The sequence below is a fragment of the Mus caroli genome, chromosome 3 (genome assembly GCF_900094665.2).
Source record: "Mus caroli chromosome 3, CAROLI_EIJ_v1.1, whole genome shotgun sequence".
In the NCBI taxonomy this organism is placed as follows: domain Eukaryota; kingdom Metazoa; phylum Chordata; class Mammalia; order Rodentia; family Muridae; genus Mus; species Mus caroli.
Genome location: NC_034572.1, coordinates 43310942 through 43317867, shown reverse-complemented (window position 1 = coordinate 43317867; position 6926 = coordinate 43310942). Strand labels below are relative to the sequence as shown.

The 6926-nt window shown below is 36.6% G+C and overlaps 1 non-coding gene across 1 annotated transcript; it reads left to right on the top strand.

The window, feature by feature from the left end:
- Window positions 1-5653: 5653 nt before the first annotated feature.
- LOC115030709 lies at window positions 5654-5774 on the top strand. Its single transcript, XR_003836308.1, has one exon. It is a non-coding gene; the product is annotated as a small nucleolar RNA SNORA66 (small nucleolar RNA).
- Window positions 5775-6926: the final 1152 nt, after the last annotated feature.

Below are 6926 nucleotides of genomic sequence, written 5' to 3'. Positions count from 1 at the left end.
AGGTCAATGTTAAGGGGGCTATTTCAAATGGNGCTTGCTTTGTGAATGAATGAACTTAACATTTCTATTGAAACCATGATCTAATCACAAACTCTGGCTGAGAACCTAAGCACTTCTCCCAGAACGCACACAGTAAAGAGATGGGATTACAAATATCTTAGCCAAGTTTTCATTTAAAACCATCATGTTTTGTGGTCATGGAATACAAAATATTTTAGCTAATATGAAAAACGACATTGGTCTTGATAGTGCGAGAGTTGCCAGATGTTGTCTAAGTTGAGCTCATAGCTATGCTCTGTAGGAGGGTGCTCCAGGCAAATAGTGATATGCATCCATCTTGTTCTGTTATTTCAATATTTGTGTTAGATGAAAATTTGCTCCTATGTATTAGACCCACATAAACCTCAGGCTAACAAGGAAACACCCAACACGCCTGAGGGTAGGCAGAAAAGTTACAGGGACCATACATTAAGGACAAGATGCAGGATTTCCATGGTAAAATTGCTTTTGTTCCAATCCCTTCAATAAGTGGGTTTACAGTTACCCACAGTACTTAGGTAAAATCCAGTAACTGGATGACACACACAATAAAATAAAATACCTTCACTACAAACACTAGGTTAGTGTATATGATTCTTCTGTTTATTTGTGAACTCACTGCAGTCAAGAATCTCCTGAAAAGGCTGTCACAATAGGGGATTGTCTAGATCAGCCTGACCTGTGGGCACAGCTGTAGAGGATTGCGATTGTCTAAACCAGTGGTTCGCAACCTTCCTAAGTCTATGATCCTTTAATATACTTCCTTTTATTGTGGTGACGCCCAGCCATAAAATTATTTTCATTGCTATTTCATGACTGTAATTTTGCTACTAGTGTGAATTATAAAATAGAGATCTAATGTGCAGGGTATTAGAGATGCAACCCGTGTTAAAGGGTCTTTTGACTTCTAAAGGGATGCTGACCGTCAGGTTGAAAACTGACATGGAAGGATAGAGACTGAAAGTGAGTGCCATTATTCTGGTACTTGGACTGTGTCAGGGTAGAGGATGCTAGCTGAACACTAATCATGCATACATTTGTTCTCAATCTGCTCTTGACATTGAATGAGATATGACTGAATGTCTTAAGTGCTTGCTTCTCTTACTTCCACACAGAGATAGATTGTATCTGGAAGTTAAGATAAAGTTGCCCAAGCAAGATATGAATTTGTTACTCTTTCCTGGAAAGTTGACTTTAATATATAAGAATTGTATATGTTGATTTATACACATGAATAGATTATCCTTACTTTTTATTAAACAGAAGGTTCTAAAACAGATATATTTATACATATGTTCTGAAATAGTTATATTTATATTGCTATACTATGCATTCAGTATAATATTAAAGGTATAAAACTTTTCATTTCCAAAAACGTTGTCAGTCTCTACAAAATCATTCAGTCTTAGACGCTGTCATTATGTGTTGAATGACAAATTACTGTAATGTGAAAACTGGTTTTCTTGCCTATGCAAATGGAATTGCACAGAATTGCAGTAGATAATATTTCAGTAATATACTTCTGATTCTAAATCATTACCATTCCAAGGCTAAATGCATATAGACATTTCTCAAGCTGGTAGAAATGGATAAATTAGTTACAATGATTTGGTTTCAAGTAAGAACTTAGACATTGATTGCTAGCATATAAGAATGAAATTCTAAATATTTCCCTTATCCAGAGTTATAGTTAAAATGTCTTCAGAAAGTAATAAAAAAACCCACAAGAGTGATAGAAAATGTATTAATAAAAGGAAGTACAGTAGCTAACAACAACATACATACCTATAATTTATATAACTGTTAAATCAAATTGAAAGCCTGGAACAGTCAACTTCTTAGAAACGATATATGGAGAACGTGAAATCTGAGGGTTTTAAGTGCTACATTATACTTTAAATATTCTTACATAGAAGTGGTAATATGTTCAGTTTTCTTAGTCAATCTTATTTTGCAAACTTCTCTATCTTAAAATCAGGAAATCTGATATTTAAATAGCATATTTGAAGACATACAACTATTTTTTAAAAGTTATGAACTGTTTGAATCTAAGATGTTTATTCTTTATTAATACTTGTACAGGCAATGCTATCACTAAAATATCTTATATAATTTGAGGAAAAAAGTATCATCTTGCACACCCCGTCTTTATGAAGAAGGTTTGTTTACTCTGTTTATAATGATGGACCTGAATTGGAATCTCTGTCCTCAGTCTTTACTATACCCTTTTAGCTATAGTCTTAGACATAGACCTGAGTTTTCTATAACATATTTTCCCAATGATAAGATATAGCCAGCAGAACTTCCGCTCATTTCTAAACACAAATCCTGCTCATTCTCTCTCTCTCTCTCTCTCTCTCTCTCTCTCTCTCTTTCCCTCTCTCCCTCTATCTCCCTCTATCTCCCTCTTTTGCTCTGTGTGTGTGTGTGTGTGTGCATCTCAAGCTTCAGTTTGAAACCTTTAAGTTAAATGGCAACTATGTAAATGATTGAGCCAATAAGGTGGTGTTTGGTTGGTTTTCCAGTTCCCTATATCTGCTTTGACTGTTTAGCTCACAGAACCCTGTACTTTGCAAACTTATTAATATTCTTTATACTGGCAGTATTCAGTCAAGTTTTTGCTTGAGAGAACCTTATTTTGAATATGGTAAAAATGAATGCTTTCATCTGCAGCACTGTAGAGAGGATACCAGGCTGTTAATCCCTAGGACTCCCCTGCTTGGTGCCCTATGGCTGTACCTCTGACTCTCCAAGCCTCAGCGAATACTGCAAAGTTTGGGATCAAAGTCACTTATTTTTTACTGTTAATGCTTTATTTTGTCTTTGCTCTGGTGGCTGCCATTTTCTTATGAGATGTTTTATGATCTTTACTGTGCATGTTCCAACACAATGAGAGTTCATAGGTCTCACCTTGGTAGGGTATCTCTTTTCTAGGCTTCTCTCAGTTGTTGCTTTCACCGGGATACTACTGGTTTATGAATTAATACATGATTGGTTTCATGTCTAAGAAAGTTAAGCACCCCCCCACCATGAGGCAGCCACATCACTGCTTCTAAGGCTCAGGGAATATCCTGGCAGTTATGATGGAAAGAGTGTAAGAGCTAGAAGATGGAGAGAAGGGTTGTGGCACTTTGTCCTCTTGGTAAGACAAGCCTATTGCTTTCCTGGACTTGAAGCAGCTGTCATTACCAACACAGGCCTGTGCAAGGTTAGGCTTGTGATTCTTCAATCATGGATGTGGAAGGGGCTTGTGGGCACCTAGTCTCTCTTTGGGAACCCACTGGCATTTGACCAAATGTCTTGGCTTTCAGTGGTGTAGCCACTGGCCATTTGTCCGTGTAACAGTACATCTCCACACTGTGCCTTTCTGAAGCCCTGGATAAACTCACTGGGTTGTAAAATACAATAAAAGAACAAAAACAAACAAAAAGGAGGGGAGGGAATTACTAAGAAGAGGTAGGAAGGGAAGTGGGACATTTGTTAGTGACCAAAAATATGTTACCATACATATATGAAATAGTTAAAAATAAACTAATAAGATAAATGAGTTCATTTTTTTCCAATTATAGCTCACTTAACTGTACACAAGATCACAAGAGGAAGGAAGGAAGGAAGGAAGGAAGGAAGGAAGGAAGGAAGGAAGGAAGAAAGAAAGAAAGAAAGAAAGAAAGAAAGAAAGAAAGAAGAAAGAGAGGAAGGAGAGAGAGAGAGAGAGAGAGAGAGANAGAAGAAGAAGAAGAAGAAGAAGAAGAAGAAGAAGAAGAAGAAGAAGAAGAAGAAGAAGAAGAAGAAGAAGAAGAAGAAGAAGAAGAAAATAAAGAAGTTTGAAGCTCATTAGACATTGAGGCTCCACTATACATGTGTTCTTTTGGAGCCTCTAGAGGTGAGGAATGAATTTGCATATCCAGCTTGATCCTTCATAATGCCACTGCTTCAAGAGAATAAACCTTTAAGATTGCCATCATATGCAATGAAAGAAAGAAAAGATTCTAGATATTTAATTCAAATAAAATACCGAGCTGCCATTTGCTGAAGGGGGCTCACTTGGAATTATGACTAAGAAATAGCTGTGACCTTCTCTACCTAAAACAGTGCATTTTCTTTAAGCTTAGCACTTGCATTCTGTAAACAAAACTCAAATTGAACGATTGGCCGTATTCCTGACAATTCAGGAGGCTTACCAAGGTCAATTTCGTTTGCCATATCACTTAAAATACAATTCTATTTACAATTGCCTGGCACAGATGACTGCACTGTTTTATGTACGTAATACATTTTGACAGTGCGAAATAAGAAGCTATGAAAATAAGGTTGATAAACCAGTAAAGAAGTTTTTCCTTAAATGGTCACAACCTGCCACATGCTGATAAGGAAAAATGCTATGGGACAATGACAAAACCTTGAAACCATCAACTTCATGTCAGTGCTGAGCAAGGAAACAAATAGAATTTCTGACAATTCAGAACAAATATGACAACTAGAGACCATATGAGAAACCCCTTTTAGTCTTATAACTCTGAAAGACAAGTTATGACTACAAACTACTAAGGACTTTGGGTCTTTGGGTAACTCCACTGCTGTTAGGTGGTATCTTTACTTTGACTTTTTTTGTGTGTGTGTGAGGTGAAATTAAACTATTAAATTTGTCTTCAGTGAATTTTTCTTCAATTTTCTATGGTATATGACATATTTTCTCCAATACTAAAGGATCAAGAAGAAGAAGAAGAAGAAGAAGAAGAAGAAGAAGAAGAAGAAGAGGAAGAAGACAAGAACAAGCACAGAAATGTTAATATTTAAGTAGTGATGCAGAGGGAGAAACTGAAGCAATGTTTAGCAGAAACAACATTTCTGTTGTATCTTCATGCCTGTCTTGGAGAGTGCAGTTAAAAGTAAACAGACTAATAAGAGTAGCAGGTGTTTCATAATAGTTAATTATTCTCATTTTTTATATATTACCTCATGAAAGGTAAGTCTTAGTATGCAAACTTTTATTTATATATTAAAATGGATTAGGTCACAGACTTTGATCCTTTTTTAGAGTTTCTAACAAATGGCAGAAGAAATAGATCAACTGATTTTATGGTCTACAAAATAACCACAATGTAAAATACTTTAAAAGTAATGGAGAGCTGCTATAATTCATAATGCCTTTGAAAATACTCTCAATGGCTTATACAACAGATGGACTTTAGGTCGTCATGAAGCATTGAATCAATGATTTCTGCTGTTAGAGAAAACCTACAAAAATGAAACATGTAGCACCTTCTCAAGGAATAAATTTCTTTACATGCCACTGCTGCTGTGTATCTCTCTCTCTCTCTCTCTCTCTCTCTCTCTCTCTCTCTCTCTCTCTCTCTCTCTCTGTGTGTGTGTGTGTGTATGTGTGTATGTTTGTTTCTCATGGGATGTGAAATTCACAATTGAGCTGAAATAGAACAGTCTATTTTGTTTTTATCCAGGAGAATTTTCCTTAACCTTGAGTTATGCTAGGAACACCTGTATCATTTCTTCTGCATTGCAGCGAGTGATTTAGAAAAGGGCAACTGACCAATGCACTTAGTTAGAAAGGAAAGAGAAAGATAAGAAAAATACAAGATAATGTTGGTTTTCATAATGAAAAGCTGGATTTATGTTTAGGTTAAAAAAGCCTAAAAATGTTTGTTAGAGTAATTGTGGTGACAGCAGTGTACCAACCTCAGAAGCTACTGAGGTGCCCATTCTGTCACAGTACAGCCTTTTTTTTTTTTTTTTTTTTTTTTTTTGGCTGCTTTATAAGAGACTTAACTTTTTGATTTGTGTGATAAGGTTTTGCTGAGTAGCCTTGGCTATCCTGGAACTCACGTTGTAGACCAGTCTGGCCTTGGAAATCAGAGATCCGTCTGCTTCTGCTGGGATTAAAGTTGTGTGCCACCACCACCACCCAGCTTTGGGGGTTGAGGTTGGGAAGACCAAACCTTACTTCTCCTGGATTTGTCTAGGGACTTGATATTCAACCAGGGCCACCATCGAATTTAAGACAGTCCTGACTTAAAGGCATGGAGGAGACGTATAAGAAAGCTCATGCTGCTATTCGAGAGAATCCAGTCTATGAGAAGAAGCCCAAGAGAGACGTGAAGAAGAAGAGGTGGAATCGTCCCACAATGTCTCTTGCCCAGAAGAAAGACCGGGTTGCTCAAAAGAAGGCAAGCTTCCTCAGAGGTCAGGAAAGGGCTGCTGAAAGCTAGAGCAGTTTTCTATGAAGATTTATTTTTTCATAAAGACAATAAACATATTGATAAAGATAAAAGACTCATGCCCATAGTTAATGGAGAAGAAAAAGTAGCAGTGAACAGATTTAAATCTGTGATAATCTTTAAACAGACTGCCTCCGTACATGTGGGCATTGATGTTTTAACAGAATCCTCTTGTTGGTAAAAATAACTTAGAAGAAATAAGTTGAAAGTGTGTGATTTCATTAATGTTGATGAATAAGGTAAAACTTGTTGAATCCACAGTCTGTGCAGAATGTGCCCAGTTGATGTGCTGCTGTAGGGGAGACACTGCAACGAGTGATTTAGAAATGTGGCTTAGCGTACATACAAAAGTGATCAGGAAAAGAAGGAAAGCTTTTACAACGCTCTACTCGTGTGGACCGTCCAAGGGCAGAGAACTGAGTTACTATTTTTTTTTTCAAATTACCTGTGAAATGAGGGTTAATATTGACTTTCTGAAATGGAAAAAAAGAATTGGTTTTCATGCATTTTTATTTTTTAAAATGTAGTTTTACACTTGTTCCAAATTTCAAACGAGTGTACTTTTTCCACCTAAATAGTAATGGTCTTGAATTATTTCAGTGGTAAGGTGAGCTTCATCAGTCCCTTGGGTAGGGAAGTTGAAAGTTTGAAGAA